The sequence below is a fragment of the Agelaius tricolor genome, unplaced genomic scaffold (assembly GCF_023055355.1).
Source record: "Agelaius tricolor isolate 1412-34295 unplaced genomic scaffold, bAgeTri1.0.p SCAF_8, whole genome shotgun sequence".
In the NCBI taxonomy this organism is placed as follows: domain Eukaryota; kingdom Metazoa; phylum Chordata; class Aves; order Passeriformes; family Icteridae; genus Agelaius; species Agelaius tricolor.
Window position 1 is genome coordinate 24,888,749 of NW_027269268.1, and position 25,398 is coordinate 24,914,146.

At 37.5% G+C, this 25,398-nt stretch overlaps 1 protein-coding gene across 7 annotated transcripts in view; it reads right to left on the minus strand.

The window, feature by feature from the left end:
• The window catches only part of MARCHF1 (membrane associated ring-CH-type finger 1), a 226,004-nt gene that overhangs the window by 149,672 nt on the left and 50,934 nt on the right, over positions 1 to 25,398 (minus strand). For all 7 annotated transcript variants that reach the window (XM_071431997.1, XM_071431996.1, XM_071432003.1 and 4 more), the window contains one exon: positions 1,043 to 1,121. The gene's annotated coding sequence lies outside the window, so the exon portion shown is untranslated. The remainder of the gene's footprint in view (positions 1 to 1,042; positions 1,122 to 25,398) is intronic.

Here is a 25,398-nt window from a genome sequence, read left to right on the forward strand (position 1 = left end):
AGAGTGCTAGATAACAAAAATAATCTGAAATTATTACTTTTAAAGGATTAAACCCCTACTTATCAGTTTTGAAACGTTTTTCAGTAGTGCTTTCCCCCTTATAATTTTCAAGAACTTGCTATCTAGGTGATGCATAGTTCAACTATGATAATTACATACAAAAGGGAAAAAATTAACACATTGCTGAAATTGTAGCTTGCAAACTCCCAATCTCCTTCAGGCTATACTTTTTTGGCATATTTACATATTTTCAAATTATATCTTTTGACAGGGACTAAGAACTTCTGTATTCTGTTCTAAGCTCTGACACAACCCACATGAATCTGTCAAAAATCAAGCCTAATGGTTTTGGTTCCTTGTGTAAAATGGATCTTTTAATATTTTTCTTGCAATTTTGCTAGGAGAGCAAGTTCATATCTCCCAATTTAAGTATTTTGATGTAGATAATTAGACTCAGGATGAAAGCCACAGTTTAAATTCATAGGTGGAGTTTGTTGTGAAATACATACAAAATTAAATGAGTTCATTTTAGCTTGAAGAAAATTCTTTGCTACAAGTGACACAATTGTAAAGGGCACTATCATATAATTTAATAACTCTGAATCCCAAAGATGTCTCTGTCACAGCAGGCACCTGCATATGAAATCTTTGCAAAGAGCTTCTAGTGGTAGTTTCACACTCTCATACAAGTTTGAATAATTTTTACCCTTTACTTTTAAAATAATTTCTGAAAAACAAGTAATTGCAGTTTAGAATGCATCCCAGTGGATCCAAAATCTGTAATGAAACAGCATGAAAATCTTGCTCATTGGACTCTAAACCTTAACAGGTTTTATGGAAAATGGGAGATTTAGTTATTTACTTAGAGGAAAAATGTTTGTTTGGGCTTTACTAAAATAGAGAAAGTGAGTAATAGCACATGTTACCACATAATGCACTTGGAAAGGTTTTCTTCACAATTAAGCTGCAAGTCAAAATGCTAAAATAAAGTCTTTTTTTCCCACCACAGTATAACATTTAACAACAGAAAATAAGAACTTACAGGTAAAGCAATCTTTTAGAAAATTTCTGCTATGGCAGAGCTTCACATGACCTTTCACATTACTTCCTGGGTTCATTTCCTAGAAGAAATAGAAACAAGACACACATGAAACCAGTTGCAATGTTAAAATAGTGTCTATTTCATTGCCTTAAAACAGGTTACGAAGCAAGGCTTGGGAGAACTTTGTAGGCTGGTGTCTTCCAAAAGGCATAACCTAAGTAAAAATTCTGGACCTGAAAGGTAATCTTAAATAATTTTCATCAAATCCTGTACCAAATACTGATATCCATTATCTTTCTGTAGACTTTCAGACTGATTTGAGATCACTCCTTGACCTTCCTGAGCACAGGGAAACCACACATGATCTTTCCTCTATTCATCACAGTGGTACAAAAAGCCTTTGCATAGCCAGCTAACCCACATGGCATTGGCAGGATAACATTCAAAAATAAACAAAGCTTAATAAAACAAAACAAAAAAAAGCCAAAATGTGTGATTAGTTCTCCAGCAATGTTTTTATACATATTTGTTCACAAAACAGAGTAAAATACATAGAACACTTAACTGAAATAGTTTCTCATAAGAATAGCAAATACAAGCGCTGTCCTGCAAGGGACGTTAGCCAGCAAAAGAATGGAGGTGCAGAGACACCTCTGGTGGGCATTTGCAGCAGGAAGCTCCCTGCTGAGGGGAGGTGAATCCCACAGCTGCTGCTTGGGGAGGTTTGCAGCCTGCTGGAGACTCAGGTCAGGACATTGCAAAGGGCTGCTGCAGACTATGATCCTGTGCTGCTCCTCCATACGAGCACCAAAAATGACATCAGAGGCAATGAAGAAAGCACTGAGCATTGATTATGCTGCTGATTATGTGGGGGGTTGGGGTCAAGTGCATGGAGACTCCAGGCAGTTTTCCCCTCAATCCTTCCAGAAAGGCAGAAAGGTGAAAAAGGAAGTAACAGATCCCATAAGAATTTGTTGCGCAGCTGGTGTGGGCTGTGGGGCTTTAGATTTTAAACAATCACGGGATATTCTACAAGGACAGAGGATGGTTCAGCAGAGATGCTGTCCACATAAGTGGAGAAAAACATTTTGACAACAGGCTGGCCAATCCAGTAATGAGAAGTCAAACTAGGAATAGCAGAAGTAGGAGAGCATGAGCAGCAATCAAGAGAGGAAGTAATGTGCCAGGCTGGCAAGCAAAGAGTATGGGGTAATGTCAACAGGAAGAAATTTGTAAGCAAAAAACCAGGGCTGTAGGGGTCCCACCCCAACTGTGTACATGTAGATAGGGAAATGCCTTCCAGGCAGAATTATGGTAAAGGTATTCTATCTTTTCTGGGGAAAAAACATGCTTTTGTGCCTCTTCAAATAGCCTGTTTGCTAATGCACACAGCAGAGCAAACAGGACAAATTAAGAGGTCTGCATGCAGTAGGAGAATTTACTTTACTGGGAATTCTCCTACTGCAGTAGGAGAATTCAACTTTACTGGGATCACAGACACTGGTAGTTTCAGCTGGTGCTGTGCAACATAAGGAAGGCTATGGGCAATGGTCTCCCTGTCACAAGATATAATGAAAAGATATCTCCTGGTGGAGACTGTCACAAAAGCTATGAAGAAGGCCAATACACTAAATGCCCTGTTCATCTCACTCTTTACTGATAAAACCATCCCTCAGCTATCTCAGGTCCCTGAAAACCATAGGAAAGCCTAAAGCAAGGCAGATTTCCTCTCAGTGGAGCAGAGACAGGTTAGGAAGCATTTAAACCAACTGGACACACACAGATCCATGGGCCATAATGAGATGCACCACACATATTGAGGGTTGGCTGATGTCATTGTGAGAGCATTCAAACACTGAAAGATCAAAAAGGATAACAGATCAAGGTGAGGGGAAGAAACTCTGAGGACTGGAAGAGAATAAATATCACCTCCACTTTCAAGAACTCAGTCCCAGCCTCACCTCAACTCCTAGGAAAGGAATGGAGAAAATAAACCTGAAAGCCATTGCAAAACAGAGGAGGGATAAGAACGCATTTGGACATGGTAAGCATGAATACATGGAGGGGAAATTGTGCCTGACCAACCTGATAGCCTTTCACAATGAGCACGCTGACCCAGTGGACAAGGACAGAACACTGAACATTGCTTATCTTGACTTTAATAATGTTTCTGTCACAGCCTTGCATTGTCTTCTCCCTGAAAAACTGATGAAACACAAAACAGATGAATGGAGAGTAAGGCAAACAGAAAAGTGACTGAATTGCTGGCCAAAAAAGGTTGTGGATCAGCACCACCAAGTTCACTGGAGGATAGTCATCAAAGGCACACACCAAGTGTCAATACAAAAGCCAATACTGCTCAGCAACTCATCAATAACTCACAAGTTGAGACAGAATTCATGGATAATACAAAACTAAGAGTAGCTGATACATGGCAGGTTGTCCTGGCATTCAGAAAAACCTTGACAGGCTGAGGAATGGGCCAACAGTGACCTCATGAAGTTCAATACAGGGAAAAAGGTGAAGTGCTGCACTTGGCAGGAATAATCCCATGGATGCTGGCAGAAAAGGGCCTGAGGGACAACAAGCTGGCTGTGAGCCAGCAGTGTGCCCTTGCAGCAAAGAAGCTCCACAGCAACCCTCACTGCACGAGGAAGAGCATCACCAGCACACTGAGGGAGAACATCCCTCCCCTCTGCTCAGCCATCCTGAATGCTGCAGTGGCCAGCCCAGAACTGGGCCCAAGAGAGACAAAGAGTTACTGCAGCAAGGCCAGCTAAAGGAGGCAAGTAAAGGATTGGAGCACTTTTTGTATGAGGAGAGGCTGTGAGAGGTGGGGGCCTTGAGAAGAGAAGGCTCAACAGGATCTGTCCTACGCTTACAGACACCTATCAGTGGCAGAATAAGGAAGGCAGAACTTTTCTCAGTGGTATCAAGTGAAAGGACAAGAGACAGCAGGCACAAATTAAACACAAGATATCCCATTTAAACATGATTTTTTTTTCTATGGGGGTGGTCAACCAATGGCACAGGATGCCCAAGATGCATCTCCATCCTTGCAGATATTCAAAAGCCCACTGGGCACATTCCTGGGCAATGTGTGCTAGGTGACCCCATGACCCTGCTCTGACCAAAGGACTAGCCAGTCTTCAGAGGTCTCTCCCAACCACAGCATATCTATGATTCTGGAAAGCAAATTATTTAACTGGACTCGCTTAAAATAAATTGAAAAGAGGTTAAATTAATCACCCATGCAATCTCTTCTCCACAATGCATGGGGGAATATAAAGTACAATCAGCTAGTGTAAATACACTAGCTGTAGTACAATACTAGTACAACACAGCTAGCGTAAAAGCCTTTAAAAGGTTATAGCTGAATCTAGAAATACACAGGAACCCTGACGCTAATGAATGTCAACATGTCTTTTGGACTCCTGGATATTGATGGCAAGATTTTAAAACCATAGATTAAAAGCAACAGGAGAAATTCAGATGCTCTGATCCAATTAATTGTCTCTCTGTCTGCAGATATTCAAAGCCCAGCTGGATGTGTTTCTGTGTAAGCTGCTCTAGCTGACTCTGCCTTGGCACAGGGGTTGGACCAGATGATCTTCAGAGGTCGCTTTCAACCCTAACAATTCTGTGATTCTGTCATTGTGAAAGATAAAAATTTTCCCCAATAATTCCTGCTGCTAGCACTCCTAGTTTCCCATGAGAAAGCAGAACATAAATAAACATAGAATTTCAGGTAAGTATTCACATCCAATATTTAAAATTGATTAACAACAAATGCATCAAATATATTTCCTCTTCTAATGGAAAGATATACTGAAAAGTAAACAAACTTTGCTCTGACCACTCAAAATAGTTGGCTAACATGCACTCTAAAAATGTGAATCACCTGCATGGTGTTCAGTGGAATAGAATTTCATGGCATATTATACTAAATGAAACACCAACACCTACATAAGCATTAATAGATTTATGACAGCATCTCCCAAAGAATTGTTCCACTCATGTGGAGACATCAACCTGTGGAATAAGTTTTATAAGTCATGAAGAACAGAAGCACAAATAGACTGTAGAAAATCCAAAGAAATACTCTATAATCAACATATTACTCAGAGGGGAAAAAAACCCCTTTGATCAATCATACATCTTCAAGGGATCAGATAAAGCTTTTATTTTTCCATAAGTTTTTTCTTTATGCAAGTTTGAATTTGAGTTGTTGAAAAGATATGATTACTATTTATATTTCAAGTTTTCTAATGACCTATCTATTATTGTTATATATTGGTCGCCAGGCAAAACAAAGAATACATGTTAAACAGAAATACAGTGTATTTCTGCACACAGGTACTCATAAAAAGGCATGCTACATGTAGACAGTCACATGGGCATCTTTTGTGTTCATGTTGCTATGGAAACAAACTTGTGTGTAACCAAACATGATTACCAAGACATTCCAGCTCTTAAACAGAGTATGAGTCTTATATTTTTTTATTTCTCAAATCAAGGATAAAGGCTGGTTTATAAGGTTATAGAAGAGCTGCCAGTAGCTTCATGTGAAGCCAACAAAATTATAACATCTTAAATACAAAGATTTTTCATTTCATAGTGTTTGTGTACTTAAATGCAACTTCAGAGACTAGCCCAAAACAGCAGTAGATTATGGCATAAAGTAAGGACACCACGGATTTCCCATTATACAGAAGGTGAGGCAGATAAACCCGGCATTTTCTCTGATTTCTTGGAAACAAAATTTATAGGGAACTTTCACTGTGGAACTACTCATATCAAACAGCATACACATTTTAAAAAGGGCAAATCAAAGAACTATGTTATATAGATTTAAGTTCCTGTTTTCCTATTTTTTCACAGAGCATTAAACAATCTCTATTCAATACCTGTATCTGTTTTATTTATCTTGGTCCATCTGCGATCCAAATGTTCTTGCAAAGCAGTTTCCCATGGCAACACCAAATATCACACAGTCTCAGTCTTCTGTCAAAGCCCTTCTAACTGATCCACTCCTGAATTCAAACAGCATATTTTTCTGCAGTATTTAAGTAAACAATAAATGGAGTACTTCTTCAAGCAAAAAAAACCTCACATGAATGAAATAAGTACCCATGAATAAGCTCCTCTCTTCAGGCATATATTTTTTATTTTGTTGTTTTAATAATTTCATTTTTCAAGAGCATTACATTTAAATCATCTAAAGCAAGGTGGGAGATACAGGTTATTTAAAAACCCTGTCAATATGATGGTAGTCTTTACTTAATTAAAATTTCAAAATCATTACTTTGCATGTAGCAAAACAAATTGTGCAAAAGTTTTAAAGAATAAGGAAATAATATGTTGAAATGTGATTTTGGAATGAAAAAACCACAATGGCTGCTTACTGTGGGACAACTTCTGATAGACATCATCACCTAGAATATATTACTAGCCAGACCCCTCTAATTTTTACATCCTCATATTTATAATGACCAAAGAAATGTAAATAAAGAGAAAAATTTCTCAATACATTTTCATTCAAGATAAACTAGTAACATCGATTCCATGAAAGTAACTCATATTTTACCTGGGATTCTATCTTGAGAACCTGTTCTCCCTGAATTAAGACATGGAAGAAACATACATTTTTAAGTGATGTTCTTCTGAAAAACTCGCTTAAAGTAAGCATCAAAAAATCCCAAACTCTTCAGTAAATATCACCTTAGTCCTGAGCACACTGATTCTGTGTGAAATTGCAACAAAAGTGTTGTTCAAGGTGCACATTAAAGAAGAAATGTTCAGATTAGGAAAACTAGCCTACTAAATTTCTGAGTCTGATATCTTTTATTTTAGATTTGTCTGACCAACACCAAGATCAGCTAGGAACAAGCCCTGTGGAGATCTGAAAAATAATCAGACATTCTGGATCATTCCTACACCACAACACTTTAGTTTATGGTAGTTTATAGCCTACAGCTACTTCAAGAACGACTACAACTGAGCAATCTCAGATCCACAGTAAACAACAGGATTAAATTCCCACAATAATTTCCCATCAGCATCCCCTCCTGTCCTGGCTATGGCTGGCATCAAGTTAACAGTGTCCTTAGTAGCTGGCACAGTGCTGTGTTCTGGATTCAATGCAGGGATAATGCTTCTGACACGCTCCTGGTTTTGGTTGCTGCCCAGCAGTGCTCACCCCAAATCAAGGACTTCTCACTGCCTCAGGCTCTGCCAGTGAGGAGGTGGCACATGCAGCTGTGAGGGTGCACAGCTGGGACAGCTGACCCCAAATGGCCAAAGGGATATTCCCTACCCCAGAATGTCACACCCAGCATACAAACTGGGGGAAGCTGGCTGGAAAGGGCTGAGCACTGCTTTCAGAAGGGCTGGGCATCCATGAGCAGGGGGTGAGAAGTCGCAGTGCGCATTACTTGTTTCTCTTGGGTTTTCACCATAGAATCAGTCCTCTCCCTCTTTTTCATTACTATCAGTATAATTAGGATTATTTGTATATTATTTTGTTTCAATTATTAAACTCACAAACCCTTAATCCATGAACCCTACTTTTTTTTCCTGATTCTCCTCCCCACTGGAGGGTAGTGGCAGGGAGTGGGTGAGTGGCTGCCTGACACTCAGTTGCCAGCTGGAATGAAATCACTCTACCTTTCCCTATAATTTCCTTGGGTTATTCTTGGGTTTTCCAGGCACACTCATCTGCTCACCTTGGAATTTGGCCCAAACACGTTTTGCAGATTAGCCTAGATTTCTGGTCTCTCTGGTGAAATTCTGTACAATGATTCTGCTATTTTTAGTTAGAAAGGCTTCTTTACATGTTTTAGACATAAATGACACCATGGACTAAGGAAGCAAAATGTGGCATTTCTACAGAGCACAGGGCAGATCTACAACAGGAGTAGAATTCAGCTGGTCTGTTGCGCATGCACCAAGCCAGTCCACTTCATGAATATATGCAAATATTGCTGGAGGGATAAACCAAAATACAAATAACAAGAGCCCTCTGTCTGCAAATAAGAGCAGATAAATATGCCTTTACAAAACCACCTGTATGCTCAGCTGCTACCTTTCCTGTGGTTTACTACCCAACAGCCAAAGTACATTGCCCACGATTATCTGTGTACTGACGTGAACAATAAATGCATTTTATCATTCCACTCTAAAAACTTTTATTTTATTTTAACTAGCCATTGAAATAAGCCTGTGGATTTATGAGTGACATGGTTTTGATTCTAATGCATTTTATTTTCCAAGCAAAGACAGGTAGTAGAACTGATTCCATCAGTCACTAGGGTCATCCTAAAAACTGTTAATTCAATCCTTAATTGTATAAGCCTAACCATGAATGTGTTTTATTATTTTTCACTCTACACAAAGTGCTTCTCTTAAATATGTAGGTTGGTTTCCCTGGTTGGTAAGAAAATCAAAGTTAAAAATATTTCAGCCAAACTTACAGTGAAAATTACAAAAAAAAAATTAAGTTTTCATCAAACCACACATATTTGTGTTTACCTGTCCATAGGAGGATTCGATTTTGACTCATTTTGAAATACCACAGTAAAAACATCAGTGATGAAATGACCAGTAATAGTAAATTTCACCACATGCTACAGCCTGTGGTACATGTCTGATGAACTGGCTACAAGCAAAGCACGTTTTGCAAAATATTTTTCAAATATGCTACTTCAAAAGTTATTATTTAGTCTAAAAATAAAGTAAAAATTCTTAGAGGACTAACATCCTGCTTTTTCTGAAAATCTGAAAGGCTATAATAAAGACTTTAAGTTATTACAATCTATTCTGCAAATGGCTAAGCAGCCAGGACCATGTTCATTTATGCTTTGTCCTTTTACGCTTTCAGGGTGCTGTGTAGCCATAGTAACTATGCTTTTTCTCTGCAAAATCCATTAGCTGGTTTCAATCTGGGATTCAATACTACCATAATCAAAGCCAAAGATGAAAAAAAAAATTGTGATTAAGAAAAAGATTGTTGGTGACAAGCATTTCTTTTAAAAGCGATTTCTGCATATCTATGCTTTATACACAACGGCAAAAGAAACCAAAAGATTAAAAGGACATCAAAAGATAAATTCCAAATTAATTTTAAAATTAGGCTACCATCAGGAATTACAAACTATTTCCTCAAACCAGATAGTTCAGAAGACTAGGATAAGCTCTATCCTGCATCCTATTTGTATGTTGTTTTTAGTCACAACAGCACTAAACACCTTCAAATGCCAGCTCAGTCCTGGCACTGGTTACAGATAAACTAAACTAATGACATTGTCACTGCTTACTTGAATCCTAATTACAAGAAGGTATACTTGGTAACCAAGAGGAGGCACATTTTCTGCAAGCAATTGGTGTATATACTCCACAGCTGGATTTTGAAAGTGTTGGAACCTATTCCACTAACCATTAATTTAAAAATAAATTCCTTGAGTCTTTGCACTGGATACCATATTCCTTAACTGAAAATTTTCATTGCCTCCTCAGCTATTTTACTGTTAGTTCATCCTCTGCTGATTGCTCAAATTCCATTTGCTTCTGCATTATATTAGAATCAAACATGATTCAAAGATAAAAATCTGCCATGGCAAGAGTGTGCGTATTTGGGCTGGGGAAGGGGAGGATATCCCCTAATAAGAGAAAATTATCCATAATGGCATTTTATTTCTGCATTCCAGCTTCCTATCCTGCCATAGCCCTTCTTGTAACAAGCATCAAGAAAGAATGGCAAGGCTGTGGCTGTATAGGGTAAAGAAAGACTGCAGGATTACTTTTAAGAGACCACAAAAATTGCAAAATGAACTCATACTTGCATTCAATAGACTTTAAAAAAATAAACTTCATGAGTGATCTGAATCTAAACTTTCTGCTTTTTCCCTATATTACACAAGTTGTAAAGCCCTGACTTCACTGAAGTTAACAGCACAACTGCCATTTCACTAGAGAAAAGATTTCACCCCATGTATATTTCATGACAAGGACAACACAATAGAGGCTTAAAGGTCATGCTTTCCCTGTCACTACAGCAGAGGACAAAGTCACATCATCATGGCTCCTACACCTAGCTTATCCAAGGATTCTGTGATCATCAGCCTAGCCCTGGTCTACATCAGAATGACAGCACTTTCTAGAAGTCACAGCATAAACAACACTAACAGTTTCCAGGAGTTCAACTCTCAAAGAAAGATGCATAGAATACTTCTTTCCAAGTATTCTTGGTTCTGCCTTTCCAAGAACTGACAGAGGCTCACCTTTACTTCAAAACAGTATGAGCATACCGAGAAAGACAGAACATTTTGACAAGAGACTCTTTGTCATTAGCAGTGACTGCACAATTTCATCCAATCAGCTACAGAACAAAGTACTTCTGTGTATATTGGTAGAATACTCTATGAACTGAAATCTTTGGAGAAGATATGCAGGTCCTTTCCTTTTTCCACCCAGTCTTCCTGATGCAAAAACTCATAACAGGAAGCAGCACTGATGGTAAAAATCACAGGAAATCAAATTCAGCCCTGAACAGTATTCAGAAAAATAAAATTACCAAAAGAGCCCCAAAACAAAACCAAAAACCAACCAACCAAAAGCTGCAACCACAACAAATCAGAAAAGCTGGAGATTGCATAGAGCGTAAAGACGTGTAGGTGCTCCCAGCAGACTTGCAAGTGTTGCAGAATCCAATGAGAGCTTTTGCAAGTAACACAGCTTAGAATGCCTTGAAAAACACCAATAATTTTCTGTTCCCACAGGCTTTAAATCAAAATACTGCACAGCATTGTCTGTGTATGTGCCTGTTTAGGTAACTTTAACATTCACCTACAATTACTCCATAAAATTTTTTGTCAAAATTCAAAAGCCATTTTTCCTTCTTTTTCTCATTAAATTAAGAGAGACACCAAAATTTTAGGGTGCATATTTTCATAGCTTTGGTTTTTCCTGGATTTCAAGACCTAAGGATAATCCAGAAGTTTTAAGTTATGAGGAAATACAAGCCAAACCTATCTTTAAAACCTGAAGTACCTATTAAAATAAACTTGGAAGAGAACTGGTCATTGGAAGTTTTATTTTGTTTGGCATTAGAAAACAAAGGAACTTCACACCATAAAAATGCCCATATGTCATCTCCATCTGAGGAGGCTCTCTAAAGATGTTTTCTATGTCCAAGGATATCACTTCTTTCACATAAACCTCCCTGCTTACTCTCCATTCCAGCATCTGCAGTTGCCATAGTTACCATTTTGCATGACCACACTGTGAGTGGTGACCTCACATTCAATAAATCCCCAAAGGCTCAAAGTTTGCAAAATATTTCAAGGTTTGTGCAGAAATTTTGCCATGAATTTTCACTAAAACACTGCAGGTGCCAAGGCACTTTCAAACAAATCTCTCTTTTTGAAGACTATATATTGTATTTGCAAACTTTCAGCCACAATGAGAATATAGGAAGTTAATGAAGGTATCGGAACCAGAATCACAGAAAAAGTCATTAAATATATTCTAAGAATTTCAATGTGCAATTTTCATTATAATTCAAAAATTTTAAATAAGGAAGGTGACCCAAGTGGAATCAGGTTTCCTCTTTCCAAATTCCAAAAATTACAAAGAAAAATCCTTTAAAATTCCTAAACCAGAAGTTAGTAAACAGGACCCGAGTTAAAGCATTTATGGATAAACCTTCCATAGATACTTTCATCACAGCTACCATGAACACAAAAGACACAATCAGAAACCTTTCTCTTGAGCTTGACAGATGGCAAAAACAAACCATGTCATGACCATAACAGATAAGTCACTTAACTAATCTCATCATAAACAAAAGCAGATATATTGGATTTCTGCATGAGGTTCCACAGCCCTTAAGGAATAGGAATATAAAGAACTCTTCTTAGAGGAATTCTGTGCTGTGTTTGAAATCTTTAACATGATACAGATTACTATTGACTGATATATAAAATTCAGGTACAAATTACATCTCTCCAAGAAGCAGACCTTGGACCCTGCTAGAAGCTTCCAAAGAAAAACTCTTCTCCCCACTTTTCCTGCAGATGAAAAGCACACACATGATTATGGAAACTGTCCTACCTTCCAAATATGGGATTGCCACAATAAATATAAGGTAAAGATTGAATAACTTGCAATACTTTCTTTTAATAAATTATAATAAACTACATCCCATTCAGTTTGTTCTATTCTTTTAGATCAGATGCCTTACATGCCACTCAACTTTTGTGTTTCCTACACCCCAAATCAAAAGAGAACATGATGAGATGAAAAGAACCCATCTGGATTACATGAATATGATACTAACAGGGAAAGGGACCTAATGGAATTATGAAAACATCATACCCATCCACTTATTAGCATACATAAAACTTTTAAATCAGAAATTTTTGTCACAGAGCATCTCTAGCTCAACAGTTAACACTAAGGATCAAATGTGAGAGAAGGTTATTTTCATATTCATCCTGTGATCTTTCATATGCAAAGCAGCATCACCCTGTTCCTTATCTCTCAAAACTCCACTCTTCTATGAACACACTTGAAGATTCTGCACTGGCTTTAACCTTAGAATAACAATGACTAAAAGCCATCTGTGACAGCCCAGCACTTTGCCATAGATGCATTTATTTCCCTGCTTGGCATATTTGGCATCTTTCTCACTTATAATGTCACCAGATTTTTTTAAATTACTCTTCTGCTGACACTAACCCCGCTGATCTCAGGTTTCCCCATGCAGACAGAGCAACTAGAAGAAGGGTTCTTGTCTTTCCACCATGTCCTGCTATGAAAACAAGAGGACACTGGAAAATCAGTGGATTATCTCGAGCTGGATGAAGTAGATGTTAATGCTTCCCATGAACCTCAGAAATCAGGAAAACAGATTTCTGTACTTGTTGATTGACTTTTTAGATTAATTATTGGTGTCTGTGCACAGACTACTGCATTTCCATGTATATTTAACAATCCTTGCTCACACCAACAGCTAGTATTAATCAAATTTTCCATCTAAAATCAAGAGTGATCAACAATGAAAACTGTCCACAGTGTACAGCTCAGAGCACTGTGGATCAGGAGCACCAAGTCCAGCCGTAGGCCAGTCATCAAAGACACACCCCAGGAGTCAACAGGAGAGCCAATATTGTTCAATACCTCCATCAGTAAGTTGCAAGGTGAGACAGAGTGCCCCTTCAGCAAGTTCACAGACAGTGCAAAACCAGAAGCAGTCAATACCTCAGAGGGTTGCGCTGCTATTAAGAAGAACCTTGACAGGCTGAGAAAAGAGCAAAAGACACGAAATGCAACCAAGAGGAAGTGCAAAGTCCTGTTCTTGTGGAGGAACACCAGGCACCAGTATGGGCTGGGGGCCAAATCACAGGGAAGCAGCTTTGCCAAGTGGGACCTGACAGTCCTGGTAGACAAGCTGACTGTGAGCCAGCAGTGTGCCCTAACATCAAAGATGGCTCAGAGCAACTTGGCCTCTCCAGGAGGTCAAAACTGGTGCTTCTTTCCCTCTGTTCAGTAGCAGTGACAAACATCTGGAAGGCTCACTCCAGCCTCAAGCTCCCTAGTAAAAAAGAGCACAGTGAAGGAAATTCAGTGAAGGGCAACAAAGATGATTAAGGGACAAAATCATCTTTTTTTATGAGAAGCTGACAGAGATGAAGGCACTCAGCATGGTGAAGAGATGTCTCAGGGATGGGACACACAAAAGAAAGAGAGAGTTGGGTTTGCCAGTGGTGACCAGTCAGTCACAGGACAGAGGGAACAGGACACAAACAATACAGGAAATTGCAGTGAAAGATCAAGAAAGCCTTTCTTATTGTCACATTGGGCAAACACTGGAAAAATGTCACCAAGGTGGATTGCGGAGTCTTCATTCTTGTATAAACTCAAAATATGACTTGATACAGCCCTGCAAGTCCCTTCCAAACTCAACTATTCTGTGAGTCTCTTAAGAACAAACATGTCTGGTTTTAAAACAGGGAACCCAGGTGAGGCTTCTCACCCACACTGAGAGTTAAGAGTGTCTACACAGTGTTCTGTTATGATCCACACCATGTTCTTGCATAGAGTCAACTGCATGCAGAACTGAACCACTACATTCTCATTATGTCTGTCTGTTGCTTTGAAAGTAATTGTTCTCATATTGATCAGCAACATTAGTGCTCAATTATTTGAAAAAATGAAAAAAAATCTTAAACTAGGAAAAAGTATTTACAGGAATGAGTGTTCTGTGATTTTTTTTCAATTGCCTTACAGTATTATTTTTTCATAATGTGAACACTTGGATTTCATTGTGCAGATTTTTCAAAGTACCATCTGTTTATCAAGTCCTCATAGATTTTGCCATTAATAAATCTAAATCCCTGCCATCCTCATTCACTATACAAAATAGGCATTGCATATCACTCAAAATATGAAAAAAAATTCTCCAAGTTTGAAATTCTCTATGAAGTGAGCTGTAGCTCTCATTTTGCATTTCATACTTATCAGACAACTGTTTTACAATTTAAATGTTATGTCAACTCATCCATAACCTTCTTTTATGTTCTATTTCAACACTTTGTGAATAGAATATTAATCTATCATTTAAATTAGTACTTAATTGAAGAAAACTCAGTTCTCTCAGTTCATGAATTTGAGAATTTATAGTACCTAGTTGTCAAGTGATATTCAGCAAGCTGTCATGAGGAAGAAGTACTACACATACCTTCCTGTCCCCAAATGCTGGCTTCTATTACAGACCTTCATTCCTAACACAGCAACAGGGAGTCATTTTACCTCGCCCTGAAACAATTATTCCCACCTACATATCCAGCTAGAATTTTTTCCTAAATTAAAATCATCACTAGCTTATTTTTTTTTATGCGGAGTTCATTTAAACCTAAACGTCTTCCAAGCTTAGTTAACAGGAGGCTGCTAAGATGACCCTTTTCCTAAAACCAAGGAAGGAAGTAAAAGCAGAAGAAAAAAAATAGAAGGATTTTTGAGATATTACTGAGTTGCAACTGTTTATGAATCTACATCTGCAGAAACCAAAAGAAAGTATAACACAGGGTGAAAGGTACGTAACCAGTGACAGGGTGCATAAACTGCACTAGGTCACAGAGAATCTGGTACTTGCTTCCTCATGACAATAAAATATTCTGAGGATGACTTAGAAGTAAGAGAGATGTCATAACACAGCCTTTTGCTTCTGTACTATGATTTCTTTAGAGAGGAAATAAGATTTGCTATCCCAGATGGTGCCACCCTGAAGCAGCATTTAGGACACTGCCTCTCGTAGTGCGCCGCTTTGCTAAATTAACAAAGTCTTACTTAACAAGCTAGAGGAAGTACAACCACAGCTCCTGTGTATCTAAGGTGCAATACAATGAAAATGCTGTCCTGAACTTGGAGCACAACATTTAAGTTCATGCCTCAGGCAATGCAATTTCTGGAACAGGAGAAACACTCAAGGCACCATCTGACTGGTACCAGCCTCACTCACTTAACATTTTCAGCCCACAATTCTGGATACTATATTCACAAAATCTCCACTGCATTACTTCTCTTCTCCGCTAGGGAGAGTGCAGTATTATACCCTGACATTAATTAAACCAAACCACAATACTATAATTGCTCTAGAAAAATTGTGCAACATACTTTTCCAGACAACATGTATACCCTAAATTCCTAAAATGAATGGCTAGTGTTAAGAAAAATCTTAATTTAAAAACTGCCACGGGACCAAAAGCATTTTTAGCTGAAGCTTTTTATTTTCACTTTTCTTAGGAAAACAACAAAACCAAAAACAAACCAAACAAACAAACCAAACCTAACTCCATTTTCATATGCACAAGCAAGGTACATCATCTCAGACTTTTTTCCTAGCAAATACTCAAGGAATAGCCGCATTTCAACCAGTGCTACATTGAAGTATTCTACACTTCATAAACTCAAGATACTATTTAGCTACAGAAAACATGAAAATGCCATCATCAGTTTGTTCCTAATTTTTTGCCAGTAGCTGACTTTTCAAGATCAAGGGAGCTTCATACAATTGAAAAAGGGTGCTAAGATCTTAAGGAGGGGGATAAAAAAAGAGAAGGAAGGCAAGTTCTGTAATTTAAACAGCAGCTGGCATTTGCTTCTGCTTCTTCTGTGAGTTGCTGCACACGGCAACGGTCACTCAAATTTACCACAATCCCAAATCCATTCAGTGGATTTATCTGCACTACTACTTTAGTCATCAACTTAAGTCATCAATTACAGTAAATTCTGATTAATTGATGCAGCACCTTTTTCTTGCAAATAAATTTGAATGCAAAATGAAATCTTGGAGTAAGGAATTTGGTTCTAAAGGATAACCAGAACGAAGTTTTGCACATAGTCATCTCTCCCATCCCTGCACTGCAAGTTTCTGGGTACTAGTCTCAACTCAAGCCTGAAATTCCAGCAAGAGTCTGGTTTGTAACAAACTCCAGGCAGTTCTTTTTCAATCCTCCAGAATCTTTCTAACCATCTTTAACAACCGAACTTGCAGAGGCCAGACTGCTCCTCTAAAGCCCATCTTACTGCCTTTTTTTAGCCTTTCTAGCAGCTGAGTGAGTCTCTGACTCCCTGCTCCACCCAGCCTAACAAAGCCATTCTCCAGGCAAAAATAGGGAGCTGCTTGCTGGCAAGGAACAGTCACCCCTTCATCGCCAAGATTTCTTCCAAAAACCATTTCTTAGCATCTGAAGGATGGCAGCCCTCTTCTACCATGCTCCAGCTATGTCCCTTTCAGGAGAAGCAGATACAGAGCAGGTAATAAACCGCAAACAAACTGCACAGAGCAACCATCACACATCTATGCAGATTCTTAAGTGATCAGGTAGATAACAACTCGACAGATGTACAAATTTGGAATGATTTGAGGTAAAGTTCATATGAGAAACATACTTATGTAGATTCCTTTTTGCCATCAAAACAGCATTTGTTCTCTGCTGCTTATGCATGTTTTTCCAATACATTCTGCCTCATTGAAGCACTACATGCTGGCTAAAATACACTTAAGGATCCCATTTTTTTGTCATTAATTACTTCAGACATCAAGTTCTGCAACTCGAAGCTCATCATCTCAAAACTCAATCACTGTACTGCACTTAGGTAAATATCCCCAAGATACATCATCAAGCATATTTTCCACGTCATCTGTAGAGGCTGAAAATGGTCCTTCTATTACAGTTCACTTAAAATGGAACCAAATTGAGAAAGAAAACTATCATCATCTTCCAGGTCCCTGCTGTGATGTAAAGCCTCAGAGAAAAAACAAATTAGATCCTTCAGAAAAGGAAAAGAAAACCAACAACCAAACCCAGCAAACAAACAAAAAAAAACAACCAAAAAACACCCAAAAAAAACCCAAAACAAAACAACACCCTACCTACTAACATAGTAACTACTACTAACCTACTAAAGCAAAGCTACCCAGAGTGTCAATCTGCCTCCAAGAGAGAGTCCAATCAACAAGAGCAAGCATGAGCAAGCATGGCAGGGAATCATGTCCTCATGGATGTTTTTTTCATGATCCTGTGGCTGCATCTTACCTAACACCATATATTGGTAGATCTTGTCAAATTAAGAAAATACCTCTAATACTCAGAGCTGTCATTAGGTGTCTTTTAGTTAACCCTAAATACTTTTCCTCACAGTAACCAACTCTGAAGTCTCTCTCCAACTATTAGGAGGAAAATCCTTATTTTAACCAAATTCTTTTCATGTAATCCAGAAAAAGAATGACAGCATGTAACTATTAAACTGCTTTGAATTTGGCAAAGAGTTTAATATAACCACAGCTGATGTTCTGGTGGGCCCTTCCCAAAACTGCCAATAGCCCCTCACATAAATCACTGCTAAATCAGGAAAGGGAAACCAGAAGATGTAAACCAGGGAAAAAGGTAATAAATATCTTCACATTTGAACGCCCCAGGAGACCTTCTGACATAAATTCCTACTGCTCTGCTTTCTACTGATTTATTAGTAATTTATATATACATATATATAATAGAAAACCACTCATAGGCAAGATTCATAGGTGGATTATGGCTATTTACACTAAGGTAAATGATGTCTATAAGGATGTACATTTTGTCTCTTCTGCTCTGCCAGAATACTACTGAGTGCCAGGTTTCAGTCCACAGCTTTAGGCAACCAGTGAGTGGTCTAGCTTAAAGAGAGCTACAAGGCTGTAAAAGAGGCTGGAATAAAAGAACAGAACTACTCCACTCCGTAAGTGAAGTAGAACTGCCTCCCCCATGGGATATATTTACTTGTGCAAAACAAAAGTTTTCTAGTTGCAAAAGCCTCTAGCTTCTGACCTACCCAGGCTCATCAGAACCCTCTCAAAGGCATTTAATGAACTTAAACCTTTCCACATAACTGTAGTGCAAAACCAAAACCCAAGTCTTTTCTATCAAGAACAAGAAAAAATCCATGCACAAACCTCTTCCTTAAGGACAGAAAAGGCAATAATTAAACCCCAGATAGATGCTATCCACAGGCAGACTAACATCCCCAACTACTATAGCGAGGTGCTCACAGAACACAACACACCATCCCATTGCCAACACAGCTGGAATAGCAAGCACAGGGCTCGAAATCTTGGGAGTCAGAAATGGATGGTGCATGAAAAATTAACCTATTGAAAAAACAAATGGAAGAAATAACAAGTCTGGGTAATGTTGAATCTAACTACTGTTTCTAGGTATTTTCACTACAAATCATTTAAAGCACAAAGGAACACTAATGACAAATTCGTAACACATTTGTCAATAAGAAACAAGACAAATCCAAGGACATGAATTGATATAGGCAATATTTATCTTCCTCTTTTAATCTAGACAACAGACTGACTGACCTGCCACAACAAAACCAAAATCTCTGATATAAGACCTGTTGTACCTTGAGAAACCCCTCCCCCAGCAAAAAATTAAATTTGATGCACACTAGTCCAGCAGGTAGTTTGGATTTTATGGCACGATCCAAGAGTTTATGTTCTTCTACTGCTTCTATTTGCTCCCAAGTTCCTCTCTTTGTGATGAATAGACTTCTTCACAGCAGTATTTTTTTTATTCATTTTTTTTATTTCTATTCATTCAGATCCATGTTTTAATTATCACGGAGCAAGAGCTCCAGTATTGCAATTCTTGCTCCTTTGTGAGTAAAAAAATAAAGATAGTATCTATAATTGTTTTTTTCACTGCCTGGTTGATTAGATTCATAAACATACAGTATGGGGAGCCAAATTCTCCCAGGACTAGTCTAATTAACAAGCCATCAGCCATGCTGATTACAGGCACTCCTCGAGAACTTTAAAATCAATAGTTCTCAAAGTAACTGCAAATCTCATGTGCTGTTTCAGGGAACAGTTATGCTTTTTGGTTTTAATAGAGGGTTACAATGTTCACAGAAGAGTAAAATACTTACACAGAGATTTTTTTTAATTGCTTTCCAAAAGGATGGTAGCCTATTACTTTACTCACATATTTACCATTGCACTTATCAACTAAAGAAAAAAAATTTATGCTATGAAACATTCTCAGTTTGGGGCTGTAGATTTTGACTTTACATTTCAGAATAAAAGAAAGTGAAGCTATACGGTTATGTGATTCGATGATTTTGTAACAATCATGTCAAATTGGTTGGAGAGCAACCTGCTGAGGGAGCTTGTTGCTCAGGTTATTAAAGTGCTGAGGGTTGTTTAAAACAAAGGTTCATGGTAAAGGGCTAATTCAGAAAAAAAAAAAAATCTGCTTTCTTGCAATAAATAGATAGTTCATGATCCAAAGTTCCTTTAGCCCTACCATTCAGACTTGTACAAAGCACCTAGGCTAGAGGAGACCTCAGCTGTTTTTCAAGTAGTGAAAAAATTTCCCAGAAGACATACAATTATGAAAAAATTCAAGTTTTGCCAGTGAAAAATTCTGCTCTTCCACGAATGCTATTGCACCTGCATCCAAAACCATTGCATGTATGTGATTAGCCAAATGATTCAGGGACAGATTATTACTACTGGCAGTCCACAATCTCTATTTATTTTTTTTTAACTGTAGTATATTCACGAAGAGAAAATCCTCCTTAAATAGGATACACCTTCCAAAAGCCTTCTATTTCACAACCACAACTTGAAATGCAAGCAGGGTGAATCCAGCACCAAATAACCAACACGTCCAACGTGAGCCCCCAAAAGCCTCCATCAGTAATGATGGTATTTCACTATGGGACCCACATAGTACGTATCTTTTGCTTCTCAGAGTTTCACTAATTAATAAATGAAGCAAGAACTTAGTTCTTTAGTCACCAGAAAATGATAAAAGTTTCAGAAAGTAGTCCAAAAAAAAAAAACCCTATCTTAAAGAAGAAAGAGAAATTATTATAGAAGAAAATTATTATTTCCTTCTATACAAAGAAACATGGTGTGTTATTCAGGACATAATTATTAGAAATAATAGTCTGAGGTTAGAACAAAGAATAAATGGGATGCCAAAGAAAGCTTTTGTATGTTGATATTTATTAGGCTATAAAAAAACCTGCTAAAAAGTGTGTAGCTGAAACAGCGAGGAATTTACAGTGTAACAAACCAGATAAATATACAAGGTACTTTTATGCCATACTCATGAAAGTGCAAATTACAGATTACTAAGTGTATTTTATACCTTTGATATCTATTTTCCATCATTTTTTACTGAAGTAAATATTTGAAAAGAAAATAACCAAAATATTTCCTTGTTCCACTAAACAATAAATCAGTATTTAACTCATCAGTATTCAAAAAGTTATGAATAACACCCCTGCCTTGGGAAAATGCAGGAACGCTTATCATACTCAAATGCATACTACTCGGGCAGAGTTTTAGCATTTGAAACAGTCCAATAGCAGAATGTGATATCCTTTTGAAAATAAAACCACGTAATTATTATGAAAGTAACTATAAAGATTTAAAATACAAAAAATAGAAGTTCCAGCTTTAGTTTTAGCTCTAGAAATTTTTCTTCTGACTGTACAAGTTTCAGGCGCATCAAACAGATATTCCATAATAGCAGCAGTACATAACTATACCAGCAGCAAACCATAACTATAATAGGAGAAATTAGTTGTTCATCATTCTATGACAAGTTTAAACTGTCCAAGTTTCACCATATATCCTTACATCTTTAACAAATTTTCCCACTCCATAATTATTTGTAATGCCAAAACTTCAGTGTGTTATAACATTTTTGTGAAAACAAGCCCGACTTGCAAGCGATGTCACTGTTCCACACAGAACTTACTGCTGCTTTGTTGCATTCCTTATTCCTAGAATTCTCTTAATCTACTAGGAATAATATACTTTAGAGCTATGAAGTCAAAATTCAGCCATGCAACTACATGGAATAAAAATGTAAATAAAGAAATATATTTAATATTACACAGACTACTGACAAAATTCTGAAATTTCCCTTCCTCCCTCTGTCCCACCTGGTTCTTCTCACTCTAACAAGGGTTTTTCCATCTGTGGTTTGCCTACAGTTGGATTATGTTATTATAATCACTTAATAGCTAAATCTCCTTGTTATCAAAACTACTGATAAAGGACCACATAAAAGCCAAGTATTACTGTTTTCATTTATCATATAATAAAGACTCAAAGATCTTATACATGAAATCAGTGTTCCTCTGTCTTATTTTAAGGTTACTTTTCCCCCATGGAAGACAGCAAAACAATTCTACCATTCAATGTGACAATTTATCAGCACAATAAGTAGAATTAGCTGTCTAATTCCAAGTAATATTAATTCAACAGACTTCTTCCTGAATTAGGTATTTACTAACCAGCACTTCATAAAACTCATCTACAAATCTAGATGGGAAAAATATTTTTATGATTAAACCTTGTGAATTCCACCAAGGGGAAAAAAATATGCCAAAGAGCTGATTTTGATTATAGGTAAAATTCTACCTACATATGAAAGATGGAAGTTTCTTAGCAAAATAGATTATTTGAATTTCTTTTGCTGTTGCTATAAATACTATCACTTTAAACTGAGGTTAAACAACAAAAGCTATGAAAAGTACCAGGCTCCCAAAAAAAAAGTGTTCTATTCCATTACAAAAACCCTATATTGAGAGTCAGTAGCCGACAGCAGAATAATAGCATCATATTCTTAGAACTGTGTAATTTTTTTTTATTCAAATAGCTACAATGTAGTACGTATAATCCAGGGGAGAGGTGGTGAAAAATCACCATTGATTCTCTATCTGCTCCACAATAAGCAGTTGGACCCAGGAGCTGAATAGTGCAGATTAGCATTAAAATACCAGTCAATTATTACTAACCATACTACAGCAATCTGAATGGACAACACTCTGCACAAATACATGCAGAGTTAACCAGAGCATGGAGGACAACAGATGGCTGAATAAAAAGAGCCAGGGATTCCTGTTAATTTCAATTAGTGATGCAATTCACTCTTACCTTGTACACCCTTTGGATATCTGTACTATTCCAGCATCATGATAAAAACCAACAAACACATGATTATAGTAGAGAAGAGCTCTGGAGATGCCCACAGCATGTACATTTTTTCCCCACCAAAGCATGAGCTCATATTCAGATAAAGGAATAATCAAGAAGGAATAAGGACACACTTGAAGTATTCTGCAATTATGTCCTGTTCCTGTGAAATGCCAGATCTTGTGGACCAGTTATAAAAGGCTTGGAGCTTGATACATTTGTCTCTCAATGGAAGGACAAAAGGGTATTAGGTAGAATGAAGTGTTCTAAGTAGAAAATCTCAGCACTCAGCTGTCCTCAGTGAGAGTCCAGGGGAGTAGTCTGCCTTTGACCAATTTTTTTATAAGAAGGAGCATTTCAGTGTTCCTGGATTCAAGTGTAAGAGCTCAAGGCAGCTTTGTATTAGCAACTGCCTTCATGGACTGACAGCACTGACCACCAATGATGCACTCAGAGAAATCAGAGAGGCAATGAGGGAAGGAAACACAATTGTAATGGCAGATACCCAGGAGTATCAGGCAAGCACCATACTGGGACACAAAGCAGAGATGAAACTTTCAGCACTACAATAATCATTTCATGGAGAGCTGGTTAGGGAAACCATTAGAGACACAGTCCCAGAGTGTGTGCAGGATCTTGTTCAATTTTTTTCTATTGAAAGGCACACTAATAATGCATTCAGACTCAATACCCCTACAAGAGTTACAAAAGCCAAAAAATCCACCACAGCTGTACGTGACTTACAAAATGAAAAGGACATAGAAATGAGGTAGCCTATTAAAAAGAAGATAGAACTGCTAAAAGAATTAAATCCCAGAGACAATCATGTCCCTCACTGAAAGAGACCACACTGAAAACAGTGCCAGCAGACATCACCCCTTAAGAAATAATTTATTAAAAGGTAAAAGGAAACTGAGGTAGAGAAACAGGCTGAGAGCAGCTTTCAGAAACAACAAAACAACAAAAACTTGATTCATTGAAAAGCTAAAGTTAATCCCAGATTAAGGTAGAAAGAATCATACACCTTGGTGGATTAAAAAAATAAAAACAGGTAAAGAAAAAAGTCTGAGTAGTAACTCAGAAATCAAAGGTACACACTAAATACAACCCCATCCAGAGCTTTTTCTGTTAGAAACATATTGCTTGCTCTTTTATCACATTCCTAAATGTTACCTATCAAGACATACAGTAGCATCTGGTGGTTTTACTCTTGAAAACATTTGTCAGCAAAAATTCAGATAGTACCTTGTTTTGCTGAAACACAGAATGTGGAAAAGAAAGAATGGCTGGCAAAGATCTTAGTTCTAAAATCTAATTAAGAAATACGGCAAGCTGTAAAACTGCTTTTATGCAGAAGGTAGAAACAGAGACAAACTGTCTCCATGAAATTTCTGTTTGTTTCAAGGAAAAGCAAATGCAAAATTGGTCGCATTGGTGTATTCCTTCAAAGACTATTGTGCTTGAAAAATGAACATTTATGTCAGCCTCATGTGGCTGCCAGCTTTCGAGTAATTTTGTCACGGCTTTCTGTTCCTGTTGCAACAAAAACTGGAAAAATTTGACATCTAAGGGCCTAAATTAAATCACACACACCTATCTTACCCTTACAGTCAGGTGATATATACTGTCAGATAACAATGTCTCTGGTAGTCAGCTATGTCTTTATTATTTTCCTAGTTACATTCTTCTAATTTGCATTTTTATATAAAAATAACAGTGTTGACCTACACAAAACTGAGGGTTTACTGAATAAATGCTGTAAATGCGTTGGTTATGACAACAATACTATGATGTCATCAACTGTGTTCTATTTTCAAATGGCTACATCTGAATTACCTCTCTCCTATCAGAACTGAGATATGTCAGCAAGGACAGTATCTCAAGAAACCCTGACATAGATGCAATCCTGTGCTCATAACATGTCTGTCACAAAAAGGTTGCTGATTTCTAAGTGTACAATGAAGTATGTTTTCTGTGCACTTCCTTTATTTGGCTCAGGTTTCCCCCAGTGACAGAGTCAAAAATGGTGAAAAAATAATGAAGAAACAAATGTAAGGTTGTTACCACATGTACACATAGAAGTGTCTCCCATTGCTATACTGGTTTTGTGTCTGGATATGAGTAACAAAAAGCAATAACTATCAGAGAGGACAAAACCCAACAACAAGAAAAAAAACCCCAAAAATTACCGACCAAAACTTTAAAAATGAGCACTTCATATAACCAAACAAATTACTTGGGGTCCCAGAAGAAAACAAAACCAAAACAAAGTAAATCAACCAACAAACAAAAAACTCAAACAAAAAAAAACTCAACAAACAAACAAAAAACCACCTCACCAATATCAAGAGCAATACTAACACTCAAATCTCTGTGTTGGGATATTTTAACAATGTCACAGGTTTTCACCTCCATGCAGGCATTAGGGCCCAGACAACATATTCTGTGCTCCTTCTTCCCTAGAAATAGAAACATGATGAGGATTTTTCCAGCTTCACTGATTCAGCTTGTTCAGGACAAGCTCATTACAAAAATCTCAGAAAGATTTTCAGGCAGTTTTTTAAGTAAAGCCTAGCATTACTTTCACTCCCCAGAAGAGCTGTTTCTCTGCCAGCACTGCTCTTTACCAGTCCTTTTGCTCAGCTCCCACAGCAACTCAAAAGAAATACTGTGCATTTACAGGCAATTTGTTTTGTTTTGCTCTAAGATCTACTGAAAGAGTTTTTCCAATTATCTCAAACCTTAAATTTATTATATACTCTAACTACTACAATTTCTGATCAAAAAATTAAAAAAAACCAATCAGTACACA